The sequence below is a fragment of the Serinus canaria genome, chromosome 12, assembly GCF_022539315.1.
Source record: "Serinus canaria isolate serCan28SL12 chromosome 12, serCan2020, whole genome shotgun sequence".
NCBI lineage: Eukaryota > Metazoa > Chordata > Aves > Passeriformes > Fringillidae > Serinus > Serinus canaria.
The window spans coordinates 6356534-6371050 of NC_066326.1; the positions used below are offsets into that span (position 1 = coordinate 6356534).

The 14517-nt window shown below is 44.0% G+C and overlaps 2 long non-coding RNA genes across 2 annotated transcripts in view; both read left to right on the plus strand.

Moving 5' to 3' along the window:
* The window catches only part of LOC127060085 (uncharacterized), a 37163-nt gene extending 33661 nt beyond the window's left edge, over positions 1–3502 (plus strand). The window contains exons 13-15 of the long non-coding RNA XR_007778693.1: positions 515–563; positions 1897–2006; positions 3257–3502. This is a non-coding gene — a long non-coding RNA (uncharacterized LOC127060085). The remainder of the gene's footprint in view (positions 1–514; positions 564–1896; positions 2007–3256) is intronic.
* Positions 3503–3590: 88 nt separating this feature from the next.
* LOC108962233 (uncharacterized) lies at positions 3591–6119 on the plus strand. Its single transcript, XR_001990741.3, has 3 exons — positions 3591–4057; positions 5110–5177; positions 5435–6119. It is a non-coding gene; the product is annotated as an uncharacterized LOC108962233 (long non-coding RNA).
* Positions 6120–14517: the final 8398 nt, after the last annotated feature.

Genomic DNA, 14517 nt, shown 5'->3' on the forward strand with positions numbered 1-14517 from the left:
TCCCATTAAGGCTGCAGTTCAGCCAGGCTGTCTCGCACATGTTGCTGTCATCTCTTTCCACCAGAACAGAGATGGACTCCTGCGTCAGCCAAAACAATCTTCTTAGTTGTCATCTGCTTTGTACTTAACACAGCCTTGCATGCAAAACATTCAAAGGAAAAAAGAAAAAGCTATTACTGTTATGTCTTTTCCTTTGTTCTGAGAAGCCACCTGTGCCAGCTCTCCCTTTGAAAGCTGCTGTCTGGTGAAGGAAATTGCTACCATCCTGAGATAGGGCTGAGTTTGGTAAATGCTACTTGCATCAAGTTTGGAAAAGGAAAGTTTGTTCTGTATTCATTAATGAATGCCTCTCCCTGAGTGGCTGAAAGAGGATTATAGAACAACTTATGTTGGAAGGAACCTAAAGATCACCTTGTTCCACCTCCCCCCTGCCTCAGGTAAGGACGCCTTTCACTCTGGTGCCACATCCCTCACCTCATAGCCCGGGTGACAGTTCGTTCTCTCTTCATTCCAGCACAACTACAACCAACAAACCTGACTACTGATTCTGGACTGAGCTCAGGGTAAATATTTTTCCTATCCTGTCAGCCACAGCCATCCTGAAGCAGTCAGGGTACTTGTGTAAGCAGCACTATTGCCATCTTTCAATCACTGCTCTTGGGGAACTGCTCAAACTCTCACGCTTTGAATGATTCCAGCTGTTCTCCACTCCCTCAGAGACAGCATGAGAAAGCAGTCCCTGACACTGAGATTACTTCAGTGATATCAAAGGGTGTGGAAGAAGGCTGCTAATTAGTAAACCCTCAAGGTATGAAGATATAAATAGCCCTGGAGCAGTGAGAACAGATCCAAATCTGCAGACTAACATTATCTTGGGATGAAAGCATTACATTTAGGCTGATTCCACTAGAGAAGAGTGACTGAACATTCCTGTTGAGGGCTTGTTTTCATTGATAAAGCTCCTTGTTGGGTTGTGCAGCATATTATAAATTTATTGAGCCACCTGCCAAGGCTGAACCAGGAGGAGTGGTAGCAAGAACTTAGTCTGGGTTGAGCAATCATGAGGGAAGTTTCTGGCTTGTACTTTAACTTATATAAATAAATAAATACATATCTCAAGTCCCTTAGCCAGAAGTAAAAAATGCTTTGGGGGTGCAGCTAAAAGGTGAAAAAATTTATGATAAACAGCTGACATTCATCCACTAAGCATTTGCTAAAAAAGTGAGCTTATCCTGCCCAATGTGCTTGTGGCAGAGGGGAAATGTCAGGGCTGGGAGAGATGGAAATCACACAATTGACTCTTCTTGATCCCTTTGCATACTCAGGAGCCACATCCCTCATCTCATAGCCCTGGTGACAGCTCATTCTCCCTTCATTCCAGCACAACTACAACCAACAAACCAGTCAGCTGTTCTTAAATGGCATTTTGATATAAAATACTGCCCTCCTCCACACTTTCCAGAGGGATTGCTTGTGGGGGATTTTTAGTCTCCTATGCTGAGTCTCTTGACCATTACACAAAGCAGCCACTTGCAGTGGCCTGACAGCACTGTCCCCCTGTGCTAAATGTAGAGATCTTGGGTTTAAAGTGAAGGATGTCTTAAAGGAAAAGGAGGAAAAACACATAAACTAAACCAAACTTCCCTTCAAAATACCAGCCCAGCCATAAGTGTGGACTTGCACAGCTGCTTCCAAGGGCAGGATCAGAGCACTGTGCACCAGGAGCACTTCTGCAGGACCACACAAGTTTACCACTGTTCCTAAATCCCAGCCTCACAACTGGTAAATTCCTGCCAAGTTTTTTGAGATGGGGGTACCTGGGGAACGTTAGATGAGTCTGCATTGCATCATGAGAACACTATTTGCACTTAATTATGTGTATCACTCCTCTCCCAGCAGACAGATGCTGCATCCACAAAGTGAGAAAGAAACAGTTTTCAAGTGGAATCTGACAGCAAGAAGCCTAAGAGCAGGCTTCAGACAATGCCAGCAGTGGAGATCCTCAGGTATTGCACAGTTCAGACCAGTGGATGTTGGTTTTCTCTGCAGCAACAATTCCCATCTATCCCAGTCCAGTTAACATCCTAATTCAAACAGGTCATCTTGCACTTCTGCCTCCTTGTGCTGGAATGTTGGTGGAGAGGTCCTGACCTCCTTTGTCTCCCTTGGGCCCTCTCTGGGAGTCCATCTTTCAGCCAAAAGTCTGGATGTTATCTCCTGCCAGATGTTCTGGATGGTGCTCATCATAACAGCCTTACCCAAAGTGTGTTAAGATCCCTCTCCAGGATTACCCTGCCTCTGTGTCTGAGGCAGGAGTTTAATAGGCCCCAACTGGGCTATTTCATCTTCTAAAGCAGACTGATCTTCCTGGGAAGGATGATGGGCAGGCAGGAAAGCCTCCCATGAGTTATGCTGGCCCAAACTGCAGCATCACCCTGCTGTGTTTGAGCAGAGCAGGTGCCCTGTAAACAGACACATCTGGCAGGTGAACACAGAATCTATCACCAGCCAACACCTGCCTGAACTAAATCCCAGTCTGTTCATTCCTTGGAATGGCTGGAAGACAAGGTGCTTCTCCTTCACATGGCAATCCCAGGATGTACTAACAACAAATGTGCAAACCAGGCTTTTGGAAGCAATTCCTTGGAAGTGTGAGTCTCCAGGGGCGTTTCCAACTTGGGCCTGTTGCTGTGTGCACTCAGGGGCTTTACCCTTTCATCCTCCCCTCCTTTACACGTCAAATCCCCCATCCCCTGATCCAAGACAGGAAATTTCTGTTTACATCAAGCCGTGGTGATGCAGACACTCATCTGGCACAAGCCTGGGTTGTTGTATGGGGGTGATGCTTTTCTCACCAACTCCCTCACACTGGCTCTACAATTCATGGGTTTGGGCTTTAATTCTGTAGGTACCTTAAAGAAGTCCCAGAAAGTATGATGGAAAATATGTTTATCAGACATGATACAGCTGAGTGAATAAAATGAATGGTCCTCTACTCATGAAATGCAAAATTTTCAAGGAAACTTTCAGTTTACCTTGTTCAACAATTTTGCAGAGGGGGATTATTGCCTTGGGAGAGGAATTCCTCCATATTTTGTCCTGACTGTTCATCTGCATGGAGCCCCTTGACACAAAATTTGAGTTCCTGCAGCTGCCTCAGCCCTGCTTCTCTGTAGGATGGCTTTCTGTACAAAACAGGGTCGCTGCTGCAGTTTCACTTTAAAACTTAGTCTAACTAAATCTGTCACTTATTTAGGCACATTCTGGATTTATTAGCAGGAGAAGGAAAATATATGTGAGCAAAGTGGCACTTTGACACTTCAAAATTTCAAGTCTCTTTTCAGGTGGGTGTGTAAATTCATTGCGTAGATGAATCAACACTTTTTCATTTATATTCATTTTAATATGTATTAGGGCTCCAATAAAACATTGTAATGCTTAAAAATTATCACCAAAACCCCACAAAAAACGAGAACACATCCCAACCAATAGTTTAGTTTTCCTGTTTACTTTGGCATGTGGTTTAAACACATTCTTCTCAATATACCAAGGCTAGTTGGTGTCTTGCTTATTTGACACATTCAGAAAACATATGTGTCTAGCTTTGCAGCTGAAATGTGAGACATCATTGCAATTAAATGTTTATATGCTGAGAAACACAGTGTCTTCATAGAACACAAAGCACTGTGTTCAATGCATATTAAATACTAGAAACTCAATGCATACTGAATAATTTTAGGTGGAAACTGTTTCTTTTGCTACAATTGTAATTGTTTTCTTTATAGTTCTAGGAAGTTATCCCACACTCTGTTTTAAATGTGTTTCCACATTTAATGAAGTGTCTGGTTTAATGATGTGTCTGTTTTAATGACATAGGAGAACCCCAGTCAGAAAGTTTCATTATGTGAAGATGAAAAGAGGGGGGTTTTCATCCCAAATCCTGTTCCCCTAAGAGGCAATAGCTCAGGTTTCCTTCTGTCCTGGAAAAAATACCACGAAGATGATCTCATGGATATCACAGCTTTTCAGCTTTCTCCAGAATATGGTAAACTGGACAGTAAGTGGACATTTTCATGATTAAATTCCTTTCAGAATTAGGAAACTGATATTCATTCACATTCAGACTTCTGAATCTGATTTTGTGTCATCTGCCCATTTAATTATTCAATAAGCAGTGCTGGCCAAGGAATGTAAACTGACATTGCTGTAAATTAGCTCTGGTATGACACAGTCCCTATAATTGATGTTGCTTTTGCACAAACTTTCTCACAACTTTTTGGTATTGAATTAATCCTGTTTTTCACATTAGTATCCAGGTAATGTTCAGTAGTGCAAGATCTCTTACCTGTATTGGGTTTTTTTTGTTGTTGTTGTTGTGGGGAGGACATGCTGTACTTCAAACTGAGTTTAATTCAGCTGCTACATAGGCAGTGACTTGCCAGAATGAAAGCTATTTTTGTGGCTGGAACAAAAGAAAAGCAATTGAGATTTCGTGGAAAACTGTTTGGATCCTGCTGCAGCTGAGAGGCTGAAGTGTCTGTCTCTGCAGGACTCCTTCTGGATGTCCCTTCTGGTTACACATGTGCCTAAGTATTCTGTGGAACTGAGCCCTCAAAGCAAGCAGGAACACCCACACACTTCCACAGACTATCCAGGGACACAAACACTTTCCAATCTTCCCCCAGAAAAACTCGCCTTGTCCTTGCCCTGCTGAGAAGCTCAAGCTCAGCAGCAAAGACAGCTCTGCCCAGATCACCCAGCACTGCTGGTGTGGGAGGAACAGATCCCCCTGCATCTCTCAGGGAGCAGCTGAGGTGCTGGGTTTTCCTCTGGCTGCAGAATATCCTTCCTGATGCAACTGAAGGATTTCTGGATTCTTGTTTTATTAGTGTTTTTCCAGCCAGAACCTGCAGCCATCTCATCCCAAACCAGCTGCATACAGCCAGAGCAATGCAAGGGTATACTCAGAGGGTATAATCTTTTTTTAAAGCAAGAATAAACGTTAGTCTTCTCTGAGCTAGGAGAAATATTTATTAGATGTGCTTAAGTATGTGTGTTGCTCTAGGATCAGGCAAGAAAATGAACAGTGACTCTTACCTCATGTTGTAGGTATGAGGAAGGATGGACAGCAGCTGGCCCCTGCCTGGATACTCTGAGGGAACAACAAAACGAGTCAGGTCAGGGTTTTCCTCACTCACACTCCTGTTGGGTCACTCAGTCAGAGCTGGCCTGCTGCCCTGCTCTTTCCACTGCAGCGTTGAGGATGGAAGTGCAGGGTTTGAGCTCTGTGAGGCTCAGCAAGCTGGGGATGTTCTGCCTGGCCAGCAGGACAGAAAACCTCCTGTGCCTGCTGAAAACTTCAAAAAGAAGCAAAAAAACTAAAAGATATTATTTACTTGCTTGCCTAATTTGCTCTCTCTATTGTGTCAGACAGACTGTGCCTGCAGGGCACGAGGGGATGCCTGGAAGGAGGGATGTGCCTCTGACTGCCCACAGCCCAGGTTTTCTCCATGTGCAGCACCTTCACTTCTGTGTGGCACTGAATGGATGCTGCACTCCCAGCCTGGCCTGACCCCCTGGTCTCCACTGCTGGCTGGGTTGTGAGAGTGGTTCTGCTGAAGCAGACTGGAGGGCCAGGTGTCCCTGAGTGCCAGGTCAGTGGGGCTGGCCCAGGGCTGCAGTGCAGGTGCAGCAAAGGCACCGTGCTGTGCCAGCCCCAGCATCAGCCCCACTGAGCCAGGAGAACCTGGGCTGCCCAATTCAGCCAGTGCAACCTGAAGGCTGATCAATCCAGCCTACATTGATTTGAATGGCTTTTTGTTTAAAGTTTGTCAGTTTTTTGAGACTATCTTGGTGAAATTTCCTTTTTCCATTTGAAAGAAAAGAAAAATGTGCACACCGAAAGATGCAAAAGGCATTAAAGAAATGCACAGATCATCATTTCAGGCATTCTGAGCAGTGGGATTGAGTGAAATAATTTATAGCATCTGTTTTGATATTCGAGTGGCTTTAAATTGTAGAGTTCCACTAAACAATTTTGAGTAAATAAATCTTTCCTAGGTAACTTTTAATCTGTTCCATTGTTTTCTCAGTCAGTATTGCTATGCTCTGCCAAACATCAGTTGTGTAACTGCAGCAAGACACTTTCAGCCAGATAAACCAATGCTTTCTCATAGCACTGCAAAAAAGAAATATATACAAATAAATAGATTCAGGGACAATTTGTCCAACAATAATCTACAGCACAGAGGGGATTCTGGAGTTATCTTCAAAGTATATATTGATGTTCTTAAAATGACCTATGAACATCTCTCTAGACTGCAAGGAGTCCAGAGGGATTTTTGATATAATACATTTAGGTTATTAAATTACTCTTGGAAATATGGAGCTGACCTCCAGTGGCAAATATTTCTGTGAAAACATTGGCAAACATTTAATTTGGTGAATTTTCCTCTAGCGTTTCTTTCTTAAAATCAAAATAAACAATAAAAATATATTGGATAGGGCAAAAAAAACCCCCACACTATGCCAATTTTGTTGCATTTTCTGATACATGATACTAACTGCTAATAAATAATGGGCACACCTACTTTTAGCAGCTGCTCCAGGTTCAAGATGCCTTTGAGCTTGCATGTAAAATGGGATGAAATTACCATCCCTCTTGTGCTGATTGAGCCTAGAGCTGGTGAGAAGCCTCAGCTCTTCATTGCTCAGTGCAGACACAGGAACGTGCCGGGTTCGGCAGAGCTGGGATGGGAGGGGATTCCTGGGGACAGATTTTTGGCTCAGAGAGGCAGGGAACGGTGGGAGGTGACACAGGAGAGGAGCACTCAGAGCCCTGACACTCCCCTGAAATGAGCCTGGTTTGCAGACCTGCAGGGGCATTTCTACCTCACCCCAACAACCAGGTTATACTGGCAGGAGCTCTCATCTGATGAATGCTTCACTTTTTATACAAATTAAGCAATTCCAGCAGGAGGGAGAAAAAAAAACCTAAGCCTGTAATGAGCAGAAAAAGGACTTGAACCCGAGCCTCTTGCACTGAGATGAGTACTTGCATGTGTATTTTTTAAATTAAAAAGACTGGTTTGATTTTGATGATTAATAAGCCCAGCTTGAAGAGTTCAGGTGATGGATTTCTTGGTGCTTTCAGGCTCTTCACAGAGAATTTTGATTAAGTCCTTTAGTAATGACCTGAAAAATTAAGGCATTTTCCTTATGACCTTTTAAATTTCCAGACTGAGCGTGCTATATTAAAATCTTTGCAGAATCTCTTGCCCTACTGTATGTAACACTTGTTTGACATGAATACCCCAAGAGCAGTTTCCCATCTGACAAACTGAGTTTCTCCAGCATTGCCCAGCTTGCCCAGCAGCTTTTGCTGGAGATACCCAGTCTGGTAACTGATGCTGTTACCATCTCTGGATCCCCTGGATACCCTTTAAGGTAAAATCCTGTATTTGGCATTTTTCCTGGGCAGAAGGGCCCCAAGGTCCTGTTCTTAAAGCCAAACTTCATGCTAGAGTAGTTGTATGCCTCCAGGCATTTTGTGAGAGCTCATTAACCAGGGAAAAAAAAAAAAAAGAAAAGAAAAAAAGAGTGATAAAAAACCATGGGACACAGGAATAGCAGAGATATGTTTTAAGCACAGGAAATGTTATTTTTAAACAGCTTGAGAGGGTTAAATCAACAAAATTCTAAACTCTTCCCAGCAGACCCAATTCCCATGTCCTGAAAAGCACAAGGTCTGGACAGCATCCCTAGGCCAGATCTCAAGTCCTGCTTTCTGAGCCCTGCCTCCTCAGCCCTGCCTGTGGAGGGGCTGTTGGCACACTGGCCCCTTTTCACACTCAATTTCTGGTGCTCTGGCTCAGTCCAAGTCATCCAGCAGTAGTCACAGAATAGAATCATAGAATCATTAAGGTTTGAACAGACCTCTAAGATCACTGAGTTCAACTCTTAGTGCTGTAGTTTGCTATAGTCTTTCCTCTTGGTAACAAACTCTTCCAAAAAAACTCCTCCTTGATATTTCATGTCAGCACAGTGCAAAAAAGAATTATGAATTATAATGCAAAATAACAATATAAAATAAAGGGGGGGGAAGGTAACATAAAAGGTCTACAAGGCATAAAGGTCTACAAGGCAAAGCTAAGATCACTGTTATTTGCACCATGTCTCCTAGTGGTAAATGTTGAGATAATTCCAAAATCAAAATAGTAGTACATGACCCAGATCTGATCCCAGAATCCTGATGTTCCTGATGTGTTGGAAACAGAGCTGCATCTCTGTCATGCACCCCAGAGCCCTCTTCCTTGCAGCAAGGGAATCAGCAGTTCTGTGGTCTTGAATTAAAGCTCTGCTGCAGAGGTAAGCACAATGTATTGACACGTCTGTGTGCTGTGTTTTACAGTCACCTCACTGCTTTCTGCTCACCTCAGGAAAACATGCAATTTGCTCATTGTTTTGCCATGCACTCCATAGCATTAAAAGGAGTGATCATTGATAAAATAATAATAACTAGGCAGGGAGTGAAACTCCACTTTCTCGCTTCAGCTTGCCAAGACTGGGGAGCTGACTAAGCAGTGTCCAGGCTGGGAGTGGACAGAGAGCAGATCTGGTTATTTTATATACTGAGTGGAAACACCCCGGGGGGAACTGCAACCTGAAACCAGCTCAAGTGGTTTGGCACACAATGTGATAGAACCTTCACATCAATAGCATCACCTATGAGATGCAAGACAAAGGCCATGCTATTGTATGGAGTCTTTTCTCCCCCAGGCAGAAATGGATCCTGCTTCCTCCGTGCTTGCCAGCTACCCAAGTTGTTCAGTAATTGTTTAACTTCACGCTGATGAATGAATGGTAAAACTGAACCAGAGCTACAGAACACAGTTCAAAGGGTTCAACTCTTCAGCAAGATGAAAAGGATGGATAATTCATGGGTAGAAGTGTCCAGAAATGAAATATGGAAATGCTGATAAATGATAACTGGGTTTTTAGGTTTCAAGACAGGAACACATGGAATGGATAAAAATTGAAGCATAAAGCATTAGCATTACGTGGCCTTGCCTGTCACATGATGCTGATTTCCTGGACATTTGAGGGGTAATTTTTGGGTTTGCCAATCTGCACTGCTGGTGGAAGCATTACCCTTTTTGTTCCAGAGCCTGCCTACAGCTCTGACTCTTCAAAAGACCAAGCTATGCAAGGCCCCTCTTTTCTGCAACATCCTTCTGGAAGTCCATGACACGCAGTCCCTGCCCCTACCTGTCTGCCTTGGGTTTGACCATGGAATAACTCATTTCATCTCACCAAAGCAAACAATCCATGTGTCAGCAGTTCCATGCCTACCATGCTGTGAATTCTCACTTTGTACCCAGATGTTATCAGTGATACATTTTACCTCTAATCAGACCTTTCTAATCAGCTTCCTTACATTTTTTATTCTTTTTTAAACCAGGGGCTGCAGCAAAACAATATGCTCTTGTGAGCATGTGTTCTAAAAATATTTTTTTAGTAAGAGGAAAGAACTTGAAAACCTTGAGCCAAGGGAGTTCTTTGTATTCTTTCTTTTAGTTTTGCCCTTATTTTGACAGTTACATCTCTATCTGCTCCACAGGCTGCTGCACAGGGAGCAGCTCCGCCCCGATCCAGAGGTGGTTCCGAGGTTATGAAAATTTACTCACCGATTCGCTCCATGCACTGTGGCTCTGGTGAAATGAATTCATTTAGAAGTTTAATTACTGGAGATTAAATATATGACAGTAGAGGTAGACTGGAACATAATACTGATGCTCAGCCAAGCTTGAACTTGCACGTTTGACTTGCTCAGCAGAACCCCATCAGATTTGTTGAACCATCAGATTTGCTTTTCATGTTTTCAGTCTGCTGTTTGCAGGGGTTGGCATTTTCTTCCGTGATTTTTGTGATGCTGGGGAATTATGTTAAAAGTACTGAAGTCTGCATCTTTTATTTTCTTGGCTTTGAAAAAGTACTCAGCTGTGGATTAAAAAAAGTCAGTACTATATACATAGTGGCCCTTCATACAATCTCTTTGAAAGATGCTTTTCCAGTTTTATTTTGCTAACAAAGGCATGACATACATGGGTCAAAGCCCACTTTCAGCTTTACTGTGTCGTAAAAAAAAATGTGATAGTTGATGGAGAGGGACAGAAATATGTAATGAAAATAATAAAAAAAAGAGAGCAGAGCCAATAAAATCCCAGAAGGCAGAAATGGGAGCAGTAAAATGAAGAAAAAAAAAAGTTTAAAACTATTTTAATTAAATTTTGTAATAAGCTCAAGAAATTACCCATTCTGACTATGAGGAAACAATCTGTGACAACCCAGGCACTTCTTATTTTTAACCCAGACTGCTAGTGACTGTGGATGGATCTTACCCATCCACTTGCTTGACCATTTGCTTGCTCTGATTATGTCCCAGTCCCTGGCCAGTTCCCACCTGGGAATATTTTGCATAGATCATACTTCTCCCCTGGGATGTGCATGGGGTGTATGAGTGGATGTACAAACCAATATCCACCTGCATCTGCTGCAGAGGCTGGGAAGTGTGAGTGTGACCAACACTTCTCCCCTGGGGCCCAGAAAGGAGGGGCAGCTCCTTGCACCCAGGGGAGCTGGAAGGGATCCAAAGGAAATTTGGAATCACCTCCTCCCCAAGATCATAGAGTGACACTGAGACAGGGCCTGGCTCATTCTCTAGGACAGACCAGCTGGGTCTGGGCTGCTCTCTACAGAGTCTCATCCAAGCTGAACCCAATTACTAAGATGTCTCACCTGCCCAAAGAGTATAAATTACTGCAGGGGGGAAGCACACAGCTCACCTGTGTGGGGTGGAACATTAGGAGTTTGATCTGGCTGCATGAAAACAGCCACAGTTCAGCCTCTGCTGCTCGTTGGCTGAGCAGTCTTCTCAGAGGCAGCATGGGCTGCAGAGATGCCATCCTCCCATCCTGTCTGTGGTGCTCCACAGGGAGTCCAGCACCCTCTGAGCACCAGCCTGGTCACTCATGGGGAGGGAGAGGAAGTAAGTAAACTTTGGCTGAGCTGTACTGATTGTTTCCCTGCTGTCAGAGTGGGTTTACCCAAGGTTTCCTTGGCATGGATGGTTTGTTACCCTCTCAGAGCAAAGCTGGCTCTTTTATCTGCTCCTGGACATGCAATGCTGTGCTTTCCTACTGACACTGCTCAGGGCAAGTATTAAGCAGGCAGGAGGGTTGCCTATTATTAATTATTGTTACACTCTATTAATTATTATTATGCTATTACTACAGTGTATTTAGCTGTTCCTCTATTTCCTAACATAGTTTTAGTTGGCTGTCTTTGCCATTCTTTCTTGCTTCATCTGTAAATACAGGTCTGGCAGTTGGTGCTGACACATGTTGTTGTACCCTCACCAATTTCATTAGCCTGCAGGATTGTAGGGCTTAAAAAAGGAAAAAAGGTCAGAATAGACTTAGCAGGCTGTGGAAAGTAACATGCTGTGACACACACCAGTGCTGGTATAATGTTGGATCAGGAGAAGAAGGTACTATCAGGCTTGTGTGTTATGTACCCTCTGAACACTAATGCATGGTCTTCTGGGTGTGCAGTTACAAAATCACAATTTCTTTTGATGCTTTCCATCAGTCAAGCTAGCAGCAAATTTTGAGAAATGCAGAGTCAACTGCTGCACCTCTGGATCCCAGAACGTATCTCTGGGATGCACTTCTGGGGAAGCACCATAACTTTGCAAGGAATAACAGCAGGACCCTATTCATGCATCAGGGAGAGCTCTCTCATGTGGTGAGGCTGGCACCAACCCCAGGGCCCAAAAGGAGAGGGCACATCAATTGTGAAGCACCAAATGTGTGAAAGGAAATGGAGGTTTTTGAATACCCAGCTCATCAGGGCTGGGCAGGCAACACAGCCCCCTGGCTGGGGGCCTCCCAGCAAGCAGAACCCCAACTGCAGACATGACTCTTGGGGTTATTTTTAATGCATTTCAGCTTCTCAGTGTAGATTTTGGCACACACAGCTCCTCCAGGCTCCTGCATGCTGCTCAGTCCAGCACAGATTGCTGGATTGTGACCTCTCCTGCTGGGGTGGCCCTGCTCACACACAGAGCCTGTGCAGAGCACGTGGGTCTCACCAGCACTCATCCTGCTTAAGGAGAGCATGAACTTGAGGCATACTGAGGACAGCTGAAAATAAATAACTTTTAACTGATCTGATGGAGACTAGCCCTTAGAAACTATTTGATTTGTGTGGATGAATTTCTCAGGAATTACACTCAAATGTTCATGTGATGAAAAATAACACTTCTTTCCATAGTTCTGTGCTCCTTATGTTGGCATATTTAGAGCTATTTTTTTTTAAATTCACATTGATATGCCAAGGAAAACTACCTCAATAAACATAGCTTTTGCATCTGTGCAGTAGTTGGTTTTCAAAGTTAAACATCCCTGCTGTTTCACATTTTTTTAGATGCCGGCAGTGATTAGACATTACCATGGCCTAATTGCTTGTACAATTTCAGTTCTTACCTTGCAGTCGCCTTGAAATTTCCAGCTGCAACAACAGGAACAAACCCCATGCTCTCAGCAAATACAAATTAGTCAAAAGCAAAACAAAACTGGTTTTTCTTGTGTTTTTATTGCAGCTGTTTATCTAAAAATTGGAGAGCTGCTTACCTCTCCTCCATCTGAACCTTATAAACAGACCCTGGTCTGAGGCAACACATATTCCATTTCAGCCAGAGCTCAGCAAAGGCACCTTCTCTGCTCATACAGAAATACTCACATTTATGATTAATCTTGAGGATTTTCTTTTAATGCAAGGGATGCTGAACTCTCTGGTTAAAGGATTTGTGCAATTTGTCTTTTTTCATGTCTTGGATACTGTTGTTCAAACTATATTTGGGCAAACAGGACTCTGCTCCTGCTGCAATTATTGCATGTATGCCTGGGCATTGACAAACATGAGCAGCAGAATCCTAAAGCTCATCGTGCTGCAGGCACTGCTCCTCAGCCCCTAACTGGGCCTTGTAAACCACTGTTTGGAAATTATATTTATTTCATTATTTCATGTGCAGTGTTTTTAAAAAAAAAAAAAGCCCCAAAGCACAAAAGGCATGCAGACACACACCCAGAATGCTGCCTCTTTGGGGCATTGGGTCAGTGATTCCTGTATTAAGGAGCATGCCTGTCCTTAGGACAGCAGGATGTGGGAAGTCCCTTCAGCAGAGCAGCTGCAGCTGACACCAAAATGTTTCCAGCCTGCCTTGGCTTCAAACAGCTCTCCTGACCCAGGCCCTGACACCTGAAGGAGTGAGGAATCGCCTCCCTACCTTTCCCAAATTTTGAAATGCTGTTATTAGGTTCAGATGCTGGAGAGCCCACATCAGGCCTGCGGATGTTTGCTAATCCCAAATTTCAGCACCTTCCTGGCCTTGCCAGAACATCAAAGCCTGGTGGAACATTGCAGCACAGATGAGGAAATTACAGCAGGACATTTCGTGGCAGGTAATGGATCAGGGACTTCTAGAGGAGTGAATGATTGGCCCAGGAAAATGATATGTAATTATGAACAGCATAGGAGTTGAGATGGTTCCAGGATTCATTTATATCTAGCTGTTTATTCTGCAGTCAGCATTCCCTCTGCCTGTCCCCTGCCTTCCCCACAGGCAGCAGTACAAGAGGGTGAGTGGCTGCCCTGGGGGAAACCTTCCTCCCATCTCCTCTTCCTCCCATTCTGCCTCCAGGATCTGCCAGGCTCAGAGCCCACACTGGCTCCAGAGTTTGTCTGCTCTGTTGTTAGCAATTCCTCTTCTTGCCTGTTACAGAAACACATGGCCAATCCATCCTTCTGCCCTGTTTTATGGGGTCAGATCCCCAAGCAGGAGCTCAGACGCACTCCCACGAATGCTGGTGAATGCCAAAACAAAAATAGGAATAATAACGAAATCTGAAGCCACCCTTGTAAACTGTTTTAAAAGCATTTATTTCAGTAATTGTAAAAAAAATGTTTTAAGACCTGGGCTAGTTTCAGTTCCTAATTCTAGGAGTGGCCTTGAAACAAAATACTGAGCTCCAGTTTACTGGGCATGGATGAAGTGAGAGCAGCTTGGTGAGGAAGGGATGTGGATGAATGGACTGTGTGGTTTGGGGGGACCAGAACTTTTCCATTCTCTCTGCAGCCATACCCAGAGACAACAATAAGCCACTTAAAAGCTGTTTGAAGTGCTCAAGTGCTGGTGAAAGCAGGGTGGGTCTGCAGTGAGGACTCTCTCCTTGCCTCCTGGCTCTGCAGGTGTGTTTTGGGCCAAAAGTACCTGCAAGCAGAAGGTCATCCTTGCAGTGCACAAACCTGCAATGGCTGTTGAGCCCAGGGCAGTCTCTGGGCTGCTGCAGTTAAGGCACAATGGGATATTTATTGCTGCATTTTCCATCTAGCACAGCTTCTAACAACCACCAAAGTAGGCCTACTACTTTCTGCTCCCTTATCTCCAGTTGCCTT